General features: G+C 46.3%; 1 long non-coding RNA gene across 1 annotated transcript in view; it reads left to right on the top strand.

The window, feature by feature from the left end:
• LOC134471488 (uncharacterized) overlaps positions 1–15,739 on the top strand; it is a 40,048-nt gene that overhangs the window by 12,402 nt on the left and 11,907 nt on the right. Inside the window, exon 3 of the long non-coding RNA XR_010040936.1 lies at positions 14,405–14,538. This is a non-coding gene — a long non-coding RNA (uncharacterized LOC134471488). The remainder of the gene's footprint in view (positions 1–14,404; positions 14,539–15,739) is intronic.

Here is a 15,739-nt window from a genome sequence, read left to right as displayed (position 1 = left end):
ATCTCCTGCTGAACATGTTGAATCCCTCAGCAGCCACAGACCACACAGCCAGCTACGTACAACTCCCCAGCACGCATCCCTCTGCTCGCTCAGCTCAGGTGGGCCCCAGGGAAGATGGGTATTGGGTTTGAACCTCAAGTGCCATCCAAAGATCCATGTGCCAAAGACTTGTTCCTCAGGGTGTACTAGTGGGAGATGCAGAGCCTTCAGGTGGTGGAGCCTAGTGGGAGGACAGGTACTGGAAAGCGACAAGGGACCCCTGTCCCTTCTTTTTCTCGTTCACTTTCTTACCAGCCAGGTAATTGGTTTTGGTTTGCACACACTATGGTGTGCTGCCTCACACTGGGCCTAAACGCCACGGGGACATTCAATCATGGACTCTGGACCTCTGAACTGTTAGAAAAACTAACTCTTTATTATTATGTTATCTCAAGTATTTATTTTTATAGAAACAGAGAACTCCCCCACACACAAGGATCATGGGTAATACCAGGCCCATCTCTGGCAGCCTGGGTCTTGTAGCCACAGTGTGATAAATGGCTTTACCTTGTACCTGAGATCCAGTCCCCACTCAAACACTCCCTGCCTTGAGATTCTCTGAGCATCTTTGGGAAGCCCTGGCCTAGTCTTGCCTTTGATCTCCTCCCAGAGGAGCAAGTTCTGCCCTAATCTCTAGCCCAATGACCAGAGCTCTCTTCCTGCTCTCAGAATCCTGGACACTTCATACAACTTTCCCCAAATGTCTGGACTCTCATAAAAAAAAGCCCCTTGTAGGCAGTGATCTTGACGTGCCTTGTTCATGGATATACCCTAAGTCCCTTCAACTGTGCTAGCACCAAGGCGCTGCCCAGTATTTGTTAAACAACACATGAGTGAAGGAGTGAATGAATGAGAAGCCTAAGCCAGCTACAAAAGTTGGTGAGAGAAAAATTCTTGGACAGTGTGAAATAAACAAAAAATGTAGCATTAGGCTCTCTCCATCTTTGCTCATTGCTATAATCTGCAGCCCCACTAATCTCTACAAAATTAATGCCCTCTATCATGCAGAGGACACCTGCCTTTGCCAGTTGACATGCTTTAGCTCCCTATGGCCTGGCTGAATCTTCTGGGTTTGCCTCTCTTTCTAGACCCTTACTTTCTACTCTAGCCTTGGGAATGATTTGTCATCTTTCCTGATATGAAGTTCATTAGACTCCATCTGGTGGCTGCTTCTCAGTTAGGATGATGAGTGTTCAGGGCTCATCCTAGCCTAGTGGTTTTCAGGGTAGAAGACATTTGGCAGGCCCCAACTCCAGAAAATCTAGCAAATCTTGTGAATTTCTCCAGCCTCCCCGCTTTCTCCCCTACTCCCTCAGCCCCACCACATCCTTAGCATACCCTTCCACTTACTATCTTGGTGGGAGGTCCAGATCCAAGGCCACTTCCTGCCACCACCACCCAGAGCACAAGGCAATGACTATCTCTTAGCCCTGCACTCAGTATCCTAGGGAAGACCAGGACCTTATGTTCCCCTTCTACATTCCAGGAAGGACTCTGGGAGTGATAAGGAGGCCACCAAGGTGGTCTGGGCTTCCAAGAGCAACTAGGCTCTTCTCCCCTGATCCACCACCTTTTTTAAAAACTCCTGGCTCTCAACTGCTTGCAGAAATCTTGTCCCAAATCTTCATGATCTCTCCATCCATTCCCTCTCAAGCCCACCTTATCCCTTCCCCTCTGTTAGGGTCTGGGCACCACCTCCTCATCAGGAGGTTCCTTCCTGTCTTGTCATTTCCTTTCCTACTGGCTGAGAGGTTTTAGAAAAGCTCGCACAAAGATGGAAGCCCAAATCATGCCCCTCATGTAGGAGGGCACCCCATTGCTCCCTTTACTCCAGCACAAATGGAGCCATATATCAGGCTCAAACTGAAATTGTACTCTAGTCAGGAACTGAGTGTGTCTCGGTGTGTCTGAGTGTCTCCTAAGTCTGACCTCAGAGTGCTCTATTCTGAACACAGACTGACCCTACCTAACTCTGGTCTTCATTTAAGCCCAAAACCCTACACACAATCACTCCAAGTCCCACCAGGCAATTATGATGTATGGGATGTGAGACGCTTGGAAGAGTAGGTATCTGAGGCCTGGGACTCCACTCAAAGTCCACCTTAGGTGGAGAGGCGCTGGCCTTCTGGAATTCACTGTCTTGTAGCAACCCTCTGTCATCAGGAAGGGCTCTCTGGCCCTGAGTCCTTAAGTCCTGCCTTCACCTTAGAGCCATTTCTCTATGCCTTCTGGCCTACATGAAGCTTATGGATTAAGGTGGTGTCAGTAGTTGCCCTTGAGGATAGTTCAACTTCTTCCCTTCCTAGAAAAAGTCCATCAACAATACCCAAGACTAGGATGGTGGCTCTATTGATGGCAAGGTCAGGAAAGGTTATACTGTATTTGCAGGGTTCTCTGTCATTCACCTTGTTCATTCCCTGGGCTTCCAACACCAACATCTTTTGTTCAAACACTACACCTTCCAGAACACCACAGATGTACTTAATATAGGCTCTGTTGCTGTTCTGGTCTCCTTAGGTCTGCATAGCACTTTGAGCTTATTTCGCTGGCGCTCACATGAGCCCCTGAAGCTCCAGATGCTAAGTCACGGCTGTTTGGATACATTTAGATCTCTGCTGTGATAGCCCCAGAGAGGCTTTCAGGTTCAAAACTAGAATCATAAGCAGACACTGGTTTTAGAATTTCTAGCTCAGCCCTAGATGCCCCCTCTCCGCAATGCTGCCTCTTCTGCATCTGGTGACCATGGACCCTAAAAAGGAAGACCTGGAGCTTATTGGCAGTTGGAGGGCACAGTAGGTGGAATATGAGGCTCTTATAGTTAGGTGCACTAGAGAAAGTGATCTCCAAGTAGCCAGAGTTCCAGATACCTGCCTTGTCTCCCACTGACACTTTCCCTTCCCTTCCCCAAATGCCTAAAAAACGTACCTGCTCTGAATTTGCTTAATAATGGGGGACGGGATGAGTAAGTCCCTCTACAGAGGCTAAGCCTCACTCTCATGCATGCAAGCCATGACACTTCTGCACGTCTGGCTGAGACCAGGACCTGAAGGGCATGTAGGAGTTTGGAACAGGTGGTGGGTAGAGAAACAGGGTTCCTTTGTGAGTTATAGTGGGCAGGCACAGTGATTGTCCTTAACTGGTCAAAAGAGGTGCCTTAGAAATGGTGCTGAGGGCAAGTCAATGATAAGGCCTCTAAAGACTTTCTCTGTAGCTACTTCTTGATTGGGGTTTTCCTTCTCACCGTTCTGTTTTGTGTCTCCTCTTTCTACCCCTTCTTTACATTGACCTTGGCCATATGTCTACACCTTTGGCCATTATAGAACTTTATTAACTTACAGAAGGATAGACACCTCTAGTGATGTTTTTCACTAACTCCTGTTGTTTTACTCTATCTTTGTTTTTCAAATATTGATAGAGACCCTACAGTGTACGTGATGGGTGCTTTCTCCCTTCTTTCTCCATTTTTGTAAACTAAAGTTAGGATCACAACCAAGATAGAGTCTGATCAAATAAAACTAGACAGACCCAGATTTGTGTTGGGATACAGAACTTAGTGTTAAAGTGGAAACTAAATTCCAAGAGCCACCTTGAGGTTAGATGGAATCTCACTGGGCATTTGCTTCTCCATTACTGCAGCCTAACCAAGCATCTGTCAGCCGACCTGCCCACAGTGCCTTTCACTCAGTAGCCAGGGGGACTTTTCAGAACACAAGCCTGAGAATATCTTACTTCTGCTTAAAATTTTTCCAAGTTCCAAGTCTCACAGGGTAAAAGCCAGCATCCTCCTTGATGTATAAACCCCTGCATGATCTGGCCCTGAATACTGTCCACTCTTATATCAGGGTTGTGCATCCTCATCCTTGCACTGACTTCAGCCACTCTGCACTTCAGAAGCTCCCGCGTCCAAGTTTCTTCCTTCTTTATGCATTTTGCAAATTCTTACCTCAACTTCCTTGGCCCCACTCTTCTTGCTAACTCCAACACTTTGCATTTTATGTGTCACTTTCTCATACTGACGTATCCGACCTGACCTGTTATATACTCTTACACTACTCTTCACATGATGATGCTTAAGTAACCATTTGTGAAATCATGGTCTTCTTCTCCCTTACCTCTAATAAGCATCACAAGGAGAGGGGCTGAGTCTGTTGGCTCAGGTATCTGACTGACTTGATTAACTCCAGGCCCGCACAAGGGAAGAATTTGGAAGACACTGACCTGTTGTCCTTTCCAATTAACTGGTTATATGTCTTTAGGTCACACAAGAGCCCAGTGACGGAACCACCATGGGTTAGGGTAGATACTCCAAGCACTGTGAAAGCAAGCCTTCTAGTAACCTGGAATATGTCTTTGTGAAATTAAGAAAAGATGCTCCTTTTCCTGAAAGGATGCAGCTCCACCACAGAGCATAGTCCTTGATGTGCAGCATGTGGCCCTATGTACTTCATGTCCAACTTGCACCTTTATGCTGAATGTGCCCTGATCAAAACTCAGGTATAGAAATAAGCTTGTCTTCAAGATGCCTAAGGAGACTGATCCATTTTCAAAAATGCTAAAAGTTTTCCAAATATGTAGTTGGGGCTATATTCAAGAAGTTGAGTATCCTTTTCCTTTGTAGGGCTTTTGAAATCTCTTTGAGTTTTATTTCCTACTCTGAACATCTCAAGATCCTCTACTTTCACTTTCTTTTGTTCTTCCCAAATCAGTGATTCACCTTCCCTTACATGCTTTGCACTTCTGCTGACACCTGTCATGGGTCCTTCCCAGAATCATGTCTGAGAAGCTAGCTCACTACATGGAAAAGACATCCCCAAACCTACATACTGCAGCAGGGTCCCAGTTGTTCCTCTATATTCAATTATTGGGAAGGGGAGTGTATGTCTTATTTTGCTAGGGAGAAGCCTGAGCTATAATCCCAGAGCTGAGTCTTAAGAATGAGCTGCGGGGCTGGAGATTTAGCTCAGCGGCATAAGCGCCTGCCTTGCTAGCAGGCAGTCGTGAGTTTGATCCCTGGTACCGATGAAAAGGAAAAAGACAAAAAAAAAAGAATGAGCTGCAAAGAAAGGACCTTATCCAGCCAAGCAGCAGAAAGGCCTGTGCTGGGTGATAAAACCACTACAGCAGCCCCAGTTCTTTGCAAGGTCTGTATGACCGGTCAGTGAACAGCTGCACTGCAGCTGGGACAACTCTGGCCAGCTCTGTCCTCCCCACGTCTGACCTCCACATGGCCCTGTGGATCACACTGTCCCCATGCCAGCAGCCTGTCGTCCACCTCTTCTTTCACTCTCTTCCATCCTCCAGCCCGCAGTGAAGTCTGTGGCTAGAGCCTCACAAAGCCAGTGTGGGTCCCTCCTCCCACTTTTCGTAGTAGATGTGATAAGCACATCAAGTCCCATCAATACGGAGTCTCGGTCCCCTCAAAATCTTCCCTATACATTACTGTAGTGACTCAGTCTGGCCAGTTGAGGCCAGTTGAGGACATCATCATGACCCCTGTCTCTCTTCCTATGAGCAAGGCTCCTTATTGCAGAGGGAGCAATTTGTTGTGGTTCCTAGAGACCCAGACTACAGTTTTCTGGATCGAGGGCATATAGCTTTGCCCTTTCCTTCTCCCTCCAAGTGGCCAGTCTTTTTGTATGCTCCTATGTGCCTTTTCTTTCTTTTTGCCTTCAAAGAGGCAGGAAGTGTTCACAGCATAGGCCTTCATTCTGCCACTTTTATCCTGACTCTAGTTAATGGAAAAAGAAAAGAAAAGAAATTAGGGCCATGAGTTCTAAGCTTCCCAGTTCACAAATTATTTGCTCAGAAAATCCCTCTTATTTGGGATTTAGGTTTGCTGTTGGGTTACAATGGGAAGGAAAGATCCAGGCCGAGGGGCATACTCACCATAAACATACGAGTACATCTAAAAATCAGCGTCATCAAATATTTCCATAAAAAACATCATCTCCATCACCCTGAACAGCATGATCACTGCCACCACCACCATGGTCCTCACTGTCATTACTGACATTGCCTCCAATGAATAAGCAATCACTCTATCAGCACTGCCATCATTAACACTGTCTCCATTGCCTCCATTATGTCATCATCACCATAAATGACAGTCATTACCACCACTCTGTCACCACGACCACTACCACAATAATCTCAAGTTATCATTACTATCTCCACCACAAATCACTGTGACACTGTCATTAATTTCAATCACCACCCACACCACAATTATACACCATCTCCTTCACAAATACCATTATGTACTTTCATTACCAGCACCATTACAATATCATCATTAGCATCAACACACATTATGACCACCCATCGTCAGTATCCCCATCATCAATTTTCTTCTTAATTCAATTGCCTTTCTCTTTATTGGATTCTATGAAATTCAGATTTGTTCTGAGAATCTTTATTAAATATAGTGTATCAGTTCAGCACACATTAGGTTATTTGGACTGCTGCATAACAAACAATTCCAAGATTCAGTGACTTAAAATAACTACCACTTAATGTAATGTGTGATTCTTGGGCCACAGAAAAACAACTACCAGGAAAAAGCTAGTAGTTCTGACCTAGGTTTACTCAACTGATTTTTACTGGGCTTCCTCCCGTGTCTATAGTTAGCTGATAGGTTAGGTAGCAACAGGATGAACAGTGGTAGCCTATCCTGTGTCTGCCAGAGCACCTCAGTTTCCTTTTCTGTAGTTTCTTATGCTTCCATGGGCAACTGAGACTCATTCACAGTAGTCTCAGAGTTCTAAGCTTAGCAAAAGTCCACACCCCAATGTTCAAGGTTACTTTCAAAGTCTCTGAATGCACCAGGTTTGTTAATGTCTCATTGTCTAAAGTAGGTCATATAATCAACACAGATTCAAGATGAAGGGGGAAAAGCTTCACCCCTGATTGGATGATCTACAATATCATATTATAAAGGCAAAGGCAAAGATTCATGGAAAGGGAGAGTATATGGGTATTTTATAATATATTACACAGGTGAGCATAAAAAATGGAAGATCTACTCAGTACAGCCAGTAGTACACACTGGCTGAGAGGGTTCTAATTCAATGTGCCTTGTTATCCAGAAGCAATTCCCTGGGATAGTTCCCTATTTAGAAGCACTGAGTCTTTCCACTTTGCCTGTTTCCATTTCCCTGAAGCTTTCAATTTTCTAGTTTCTCTTTTCTCTCTGTTCTTTGACTTTCCATGATATTGAAGGATCTTGTCTTTCTGCACAGAGCCCTGCCTCTCATTCTGGCTCCAAGACCCCCTCTGTTTATTTGGCACATTTTATGTGTCTCCATAGATTCTCTTTAGAGTTTGTTTAGAGTTTCTAGCAGGGAAACGCAGCTACTTGTATACCTTGACGGAGGGATGGGCCTCCTCTATCAGGGTGGTCATCGTTTCTGATCAAGTACACAGCTTCTGCACATGGGGCACTTAGGGAGAAAGGGGAGACCTGCCTAGCTAACCAGATCAGCAAATCAACCCTATGATCAACTGGGGTGAAAGATGCCGCAGCCAGATCACCCTCAAATCCAGGACTCTTGACCATTTGCTTTTCTTCTACCAGTCCACAGACTCCTTGAAAATGCTCACTGCTGTGCCATTAGAGGTGACCAGCTGCCCTGCCAGAGTCTCGGGCTCCTACTGCACTTTTAGATTCTAAAGAAACAATCATATACAGTAGGGACCTGGATTTCTAAACCATTACTAAGGGCTGGGATGATTCCATCAGGAAGTTTAAACAGTGTCCAATGAGATGGATTTTTAAAGACAATAGATGGAAAATAACGGAAGGTGAAATTTTCTTCTTTCCCCTTTTAATAGACTGTTCTGAGGCAAAGTTTCTGTACAGGCTGCCCGGAGATGTCTTCCTGACAGATGGGATGCATCTGCATCCTGGTCAGCTGTATCTCTTTGTGCAGAAGCCACAGCCAATGCAAAAGCATATCAGCTTGCGTTGTTCTCTGTCCTCTACTGCTTTGTCTCACTTTTTCTGCCCTGAGTTTGCACCTCTGAATTAAAGCATCTAGTGCCAAAATCTTGCCTCAGCCTCTCTTTTCTAGGGAAACCAAATATATAATCTTAAAGGAATTCACAACCAGAGATGTGTTGAGAGGAAGCCAAGGACATCAGAGATCTGTGTAGTTGTGCCTTTAGCAAAAGAAGGCCCTAGATTTGTTAAAGATATTTATCTTGGTACAGGGAGTTGGGATAGTGGGACATTTCTTTTTCCAAAAATGTTACTAGTTCATTTCTAAGTAGAGTTGAGGATCTAGGAACTCAGGGATCTATTATTCCAGTTTCCTGGCAAATGGATCTTATTTCTTCTCTTTTTGCCTTGTCATAAGTTCTCAGGTGCAGGTGCAAAGATGATTAGATCTAAGAATTAGATCTACTTCCTTACATGTGTGTTTCTACCTTCTACCTAAATCAGTGACTATGAAACTTCCCAAGTCCAGAGATCACCTGACCATCTGACTGGCAGGTCCTTGTTGATCAGGATTTTTACTGCTTCATCAGGCTAATTCACAGGCAGTATGTACCTAATTTCCATCAAAATCTGCCCCAGGATGACGTTCATCAGTCATGGCAACACTGCCTTAGCCATAGAGCTGAGGTGGACACTCCATTCCCCTCTTATCTTGTAGTCTCCACGTCTGTAAGAATCCTTCCCCCACTGCATCCTGGCTCCCCACTCCTCCTTTTCAGCACCAGTTCTCACCTGAGAACTCACTACCATCTTCCACCTAGCCTCTCCATCCAGAGAGTTAAGTCAGATGCATGTCTTGCTGTGTGTGTTCACAAAACTAGGTGGTTGAATTTTCAACACAGCTGAGAGGAAAAGGCTAGCAAGTATTCTCACAAAGTAATGCATGAAGTAATGCACCTTTTCATTTGCAAAGGTGTAAAGACCCTCTGCTCTAATCACTTTGCATGTAAGTTTCCTGAAATTCCCATCCAACAAACATGCTTCAGTCCCTGTGCTTCAGAACTGTGTCCAAGTTCACACATTCCTGTCCAGGTGGACAAAGAGTGATAGGTCATCTGGTCCCAACCTCTCAGTTAGGACAGCACTGACTCTGCACTTGTCTACTGAATGGCTTCTCTGCCTTTAAAGGTACTTGAGTCTAAAACAAGCAGAGAAAATTGTTTTGGTAGCTCACTTGTAGCTGTGGCCCCAACAGTTATTCAGAAAGTTTCCTGATAGCTGTTTGCAGCCAAACCTCCCCGCTGTGGCTCAAACATCTTTCTACCTGCCAATTCACCATGAACACTGGATCTTTACTGCCATGCTGTGATCAGTGACTCTGGATTACAAGAGCACAATAAAGCCCCAACACAAAGGCACAAGACATAGCTGACTCTGTGGTGCCCTGGCCAACACTGGTCAATGAAAAGTCTAGGAGCACTGGATAGGGGAGGCCAAGTTACACACTTTAACTGGCTTGGAATTCCCTCACCAGTCATCCCAAACCCTTGGTTGTAAGTATTCTCAAGGGTAGATGCTGGAGTATGGAAGGGGCTGCTGTCCTTAATATCAGACTCCTGTATTCAACTACAAGGTGCAGATCATCCCCCAGTAAGGTTAAATCCTGCTGAAAACGTATGTGGCCCTTGTTTGCTCAGGTCATTTCTCTTTGTTGAAAGCCACTGTGGTTTGCTTGGTTTGGGATCAGAGCAGACCTTTGGGCTTCTTCCACATGAACCCTCAGATCCCCTTTCTTTGCTAATGGTTGTCCTCAGCTCATGGAAATCAAGGAAGACTTTGGCTTTGCAAGCAAAGATAACAGGGAAACAGGGAAGGAAGGACAGTCTAATGAGTCTTTATATTATCTATTATCCTAGAGAGGGCTCAGAATGGCCCAAAAAGGCAGTCTTTGCCACCTCATTTAGTCTCAGGAACGGTCAACAAACCTCAGATTACCCCCTCCCTCTGGAAAAGGGGAGGAAGGCGTGGAGGAAGTGCTCTCTGATCTCACCAGTCCTAGCTCAATGTCAGCCGTGGGCATTTCTCCAGGTACATGCCACCAACTCTCATCAACTATACAGGTGGCTGCTTTACAGCTGTAAATAATGTGACATCCCACTTCCAGTCAGACTACATGATGAGTCTGATCATCTCATCTTCCAAGAAGTTCATTGGAATTCTGCTCCATGTTTTTGAGAGGCAATCAGCCTTCTTCCACTATGCCTCATCTTGATCCCCAGATATTGTAAGAATGCGATGTATCTCGTGGAGGCAAGAATGTACTGAGAACAAGGCAAAAGGACCCACCTTCTTGTGTCTGTGTTTCTTTCTTTGGTGTGAAAAAAGCCCCCAATAGACTCCCTTTATATTTCATCCCTAAATTGAAGCAGACAGGAAAAGTATCATAATCAACTAAATTAGAACAGTCAGCCAGGATTCAGGCTCCATGAGTCCCCATTTCTCTATGAGACTGCTCCAAACCTCTTGAAGAACATCTCCTCAGAGCCCATCTGCACCCAAGAGTATCACAGAAAAACAAATAGTAGGTCCTCCACCATTCTGTCCCACGGGCTCACAGCCCAACAAGAATGTAAGATAAAAACAGAGCTATGTAGCTGACTATGTAGCCAGGCAATACTGTACTCCAACTTGCTCCTTCCCCAGTCTCAGCTGGGATGTTCTCTGCAGCTACACAGGGAGGGGTCCTTGGGAGAGAGCCTCTTTTGGGCCCACACAAAGGCATTTCCCTGGAGCAAAGACCCAGAGGCAAACCCAAATCTTGGACCCTTAAGGTACAGTGTAGAACTGAATGGGGTGGGATAGCAGGAGAAGAGATGAGATTGGGAGCAAGGGAAGCAGAGCTGAGAAGGGGAAAGATTTGAGTTTGCACCTGGGCAGGTGTCTCCCCTCCTCCAAGTCATATACTGGCCGTGGAGAAGACCTTGTGAGAATGCGTGGGCCAGTGAGGACAGGAGGAATCAGGGGACCAAAGGCCAGCACAGGGGATTGGAACATCTTGGGAATGGAGATGCCTGGACAAACTGTAGGCAGGGAGTCTTCCTAGCTCCCAGCTCCCTGGCAGGGAAGGAGGCGCATAGCATCCTGCTCATCTCTTCTGGTCCCAAGGACTATTGCAGTGGAAATGAGAAAACTAGGGAGACTATGCCCCCCACTGGCCAACACGTACAGGACTGACTGCCAAGGCAGGGCCCAGGGCCAGGCTAAGAAAGACTTTTCACTACCGCTCATCTTTACCAGGGGCCACGCAGCCTCAAGAGGACAATGAGCCCCAGTTTATTCACCTTTTTGGGTGGACCTGTGAGCCTCTCCACTCTGAAATCCAACCTAAGTGCTCCCACTACTGCAGCCCAGGCTTGCCCTCTGGTCAGAGAGCCCAGTGCAGAAGAGCCTCAGTGTGTGCACAGCAAAGGAGGCCTCTAGGAAATCTGTCTTCTTCCCCCTGATACTTGTACTGGCAGAGTTCCCAAGGACAGCAAGGTCAAGAAAGACAACATTGTCCTTCAGAGGTCAGGAGTTTGGAAAGCCCTGAATGATATGAAGAAAGGATCCCAGGAGAAGGCAAGAAAGGGCAGAGTCCCAGGGATTTCCCAGCCCAGCCAGCTGCAAATATAAGGTTAAAACTCAGGACTCTCCAGCCCAAATAGGACCATCTGCCCATTTCTCCGCTGTGATGAACCTTGCCCTAGGGAGGCTGGGAGCCAGGGTTTTCCAGCAGTGGAGTCTGCTCTCTCCAACGTTAGGCTTATAATGGAGTCGAGCAGTTGCATGAATTCACTCCTAATTTACAGGAGATATCACACCTTTTAAAAAGTTCCCCCAGACCTTTGTGATTCACAATGGCATATCCTGTCACTTTCTTTTTCCTTCTTACCTGACTGTTTCTGTTGCAGTTCAAACCTCTGAGACAGCAAGACATGCTAGGCCAAAGGCCACAGAAGAAAAATGATCCTTATCCTTGGGGTCCCAGCCCAGTGGTTCCTTCCCTAAAGAGCCCCCCAGCTTCTGGGGAGACAGGGTAGGCCCTCCTCCAAGAAAATAGGCCTGAGGCAGACAAATATACAAAGTAGAGCAGAAATCATAAACACATTTTATTTCTAAATAATTTTAAAACCACTGGCATTGTAGCAAATTGGAATATATTTCCAGAAACGACTCAAAGAGATTTTTTTTACAGCAACATATGAAAAATGTCATTTAAATATCCACTAGCAGCTGCACCACATGTTGGGCTCTTAGGAAAACACTTTCATTCCTTTCATCAAAGTCCCTTGATTAATGTTCCACTTTTCTTTGACACTTTTTCCGTAGTTTAAAAAAAATCAAAGCCTACACTATTATCTGGAAGAAAATTAAACCAATAAGATTTAATGTCTGCTATATTCTACAGTCATAGCAAAAAAATATACAGTTTAGGCCGTAGGCTAAATGCAAATGAACCTTAAGCAGAGGGTGTATCCTTACTCCAGGCTTTGGGAGGGCTGGGGCTAGAGACAGATGAGGGAGCAGAAAGGGTCCAGGTCCCACATCAGGGCATTGGTGGGGAGAGACCTGGGGAGGTTTCCAGTCTGGCAGGAAGGGAGGCCTGAGCAGAGGTGATGCCTGGCAGCAGTGGCCGGGAGCAAGGCGGGAAGGCAGGGAGATGCAGCCCTGTGAGAACGCTAGCAATGCTGATGCCACCTGCAGCAGAGCCTGCTTGCGTGGCTGAGATTTTGTGAATGAGACTCAGAGGGAGGCAGCTTATGGAGGCAGAGGAGAGGGAAAGACAGAGCAAGAAGGAGGGAGGGGAATGAGAGACTGCGCCAGTGGAAAGGCAAGGCAGATGGAGTAAGGGGAAATCACAGCGTGTCTGGCACGGCAGCTGATGCCATAATTTAAAGGTCAACTCAGTGGAAAAGGAAGAGAAAAGGGGGAGGGGGTGGTGTTGGAATGACTGCTTGCTCAGTATGGCACTTAACCTCTCCCATGCCGGTGCGTCTCCACTGGGTTTTGTGAGCCCCTGCAAAGTGCTGGTTCTCCTGCCTTGACATCCTCTAGGGGTCCTCCTCTGCCTCGACCTCCAGCATGAGTTACAGGCGGCAGACCTAGCTCTGCAGCCCGCCTCCTCTCATTCCCATCAGCGCAGGCAGACGTGACTTAACCTCCTTGAACCTCAGCCTCTTCATTCATTAAATGGGGTTGAGAACACCTAATCTCCCTGGGGTTTATGGTCAAAGTTAAACTGTATGATGGGCATAGATGCTGGAAAAACAAATTTCAAAGTTGCAGACCTTTCTGGGTTTGTCTAAAGGAAATGGCTTCAATTTGTCTTTTAGAAGAAATAGTTCTTTTGTTCTGGGAAAACCACCATTTGGGCACATAAAAACTAGTAGCCATACTTTGTCCTAACGTTGGAGACAATGGCCCCCTTGGACTGAAAATCTGGGGAGTAAGCCGGGAAATAACATCACCTCTCACCGTCCCTTTCCTGTTGTCTTTCTTCAGTTCTCAGATAAATAGGTCATCCCTCCCCCCAACAGCCCTTCACCGGGTTAAACTGTTTCTTGGGGAGGAATGTTACTTTCCTCTTTATAGATTTGGACTGCCTGGTGTCTATAAATTATGGCAAGTTCTTGGGGAGCTGTGGAGGTTTTTCTTGGAATGCTTATTTGCTAGAGGCTGGAGAGGAAGCCCCAAAAGCTGCAGGAAGGACTCACAGCCATGGGTTTCTACTCAGGCTGAGGGAGGTCCTAGAAAGTAGCTAGACATACTCATAGACTATTTAAGGACAAAAAGCCCAAACTGAATCCATACAGGGTACTACCTGCTAGGGCCAGGAGGTAAGCCCATAGTGCTGGTTGTCTATGGTGGGACAGAACACAGGACTTAAGACTTCAGAGCCATTCCTGTGCGACCAGACCTGAGGATCCTGGAGAGCTAGAGTGCCTTGATCTCATGGACCCAAGCACAGGCCTCAGTCCCACTAACCCCTTGTTTCTTTTCCGTTACTTCCAACCATTTACTGACTCAAATTTAAAGTCACATCCTAGAACTTTCTCCTGCTCACACTACCAGGACTTTGAATGGGAAGATGGCGAAAATAGTCACAGGAGTGGGGCGGGTAACAGGGAAGATAAAAGATCTCCTTCAGTGTCCTTATCATTGTGGCTATGTGTATGCTAGGAGTAGGCAGGGTGGAATGAGAATATTCAGGAAAAAATGCCCAAAGAGTACTGCAAGGAGATGGTGGTGGACATTAACCTTGACCCTTGACCCTTGACCTTACATGAGGTGGGTAACCCAGAAAAATGTTATACATAGGAAGCTCTTAGACATAAGACTTAAACATGGGAAGCCCTGACAGGGAAAGATGCTCCTTTTGTCTACTTGCAGGCCAAAAGAGATCCACTGGGGATAGAAAAGGTGCTTCACAGTGACCACAAGGGAGCTCAGAGGGACCTTTAGGAGACCTGCTTTTGGAGAAGAGCCCACAGTGACCCCTGGCCTGGCTTAGAGCTCCAGAGCAGGTAACAAAAATATTGTCAACTAGCAGGTGGTGAGCGCTCCGTTTCAGCGGTTATGTGACGGAGCATAGAAGAACTGTCTTCCAACAGGGGCTCTTTTTGGTCATGCAGAATGTTGGGGGTCCACCCAGTTCCGACATGGTGTTGACATGGCCCAGGCAAACTAACACTATGTTCTCATTAGCTGACCGCACACATAGCACTTTGCTGCTAGCCATCCAGAGGACAGCAAGGGCTAAAACCAACCTAGACTATGAGAGACAAACACAAGTTTCATTCATAGTCTCAACTAGGCCAAATGTAACTGTTGGCAATTCCTTGCAGATAAACGGACAGCTAACATTTGCCTAAAATAACTAAACTGAAGGAATAAAACCATTAGTTGCAGAGTAACAGAGACTAAAGCTTATATGTCAATATGATATAAACCAAAGAGGGACCAACCTAAGGGCAGGAACAGCATCTCTACTGGGACAGAGGTTCCCTAGAGCAAGATCTCTTCCCAGTCCCATGTTACCCTTCACCTGGAGCTAGGGCCTCTATGGAGGCATTTGAGAGAGCAGGTAAAGGACAACCCCAGAAACCTCAGGCCCCCAGCAGCATCTGGTCCCCTCTTTGCGGCCCTAGTCCACAGCAGGACCAAAGGCCACAACAAGTCATTATCCCACTGAGTTTAGCACCTAACACTGCCGCCAACATTTCTCTATTCAGTGTTTTCAAGATCCATATAGCCTAGGACACAAGTGTCTTTCCCCAGAGACAGCTCCTGCCTCTCACTCCCCGCTTCTGCCTTCTCACAACAAGTAAATTTCCCTGACTGCCTGAGGTCACCAAAGCCAAGTGTAGCCACTTCATCATGACACTTTCTGCTTCATTTCTCCCAGCTGCTGGTCTTTCTTGCCGGCTTGACTTCTACTATGTGCCAAGCCAGCCCAGGCACTAGGGATGCCTAAGCAAGCTGCATTTTGTACTCAGATTACTGACTGCCTTGTGATCGTGCTTTGTGGAAACCTGTCCCAGATCACAGATCCAGTCACAGGCCAAAGGTCACGACTTAGAGCAGGATTTTAGAGCAAGGAAGAGACAGTCAAAATCAGGCCTGGAACAGAGCTGTCACACTGGGGTGCTGGCCTGGAAACTGAAAGGCATGAAGAGAGGAGAAGAGGCTGCCAGACTGAGGTCTCGGGTCAGAGCTTCTATAAGT

Source organism: Cavia porcellus, unplaced genomic scaffold (genome assembly GCF_034190915.1).
Source record: "Cavia porcellus strain 051 isolate PalLab524CR breed Dunkin Hartley unplaced genomic scaffold, mCavPor4.1 scaffold_18, whole genome shotgun sequence".
Taxonomy (NCBI): domain Eukaryota; kingdom Metazoa; phylum Chordata; class Mammalia; order Rodentia; family Caviidae; genus Cavia; species Cavia porcellus.
This window is presented reverse-complemented; position numbering and strand designations above follow the sequence as displayed.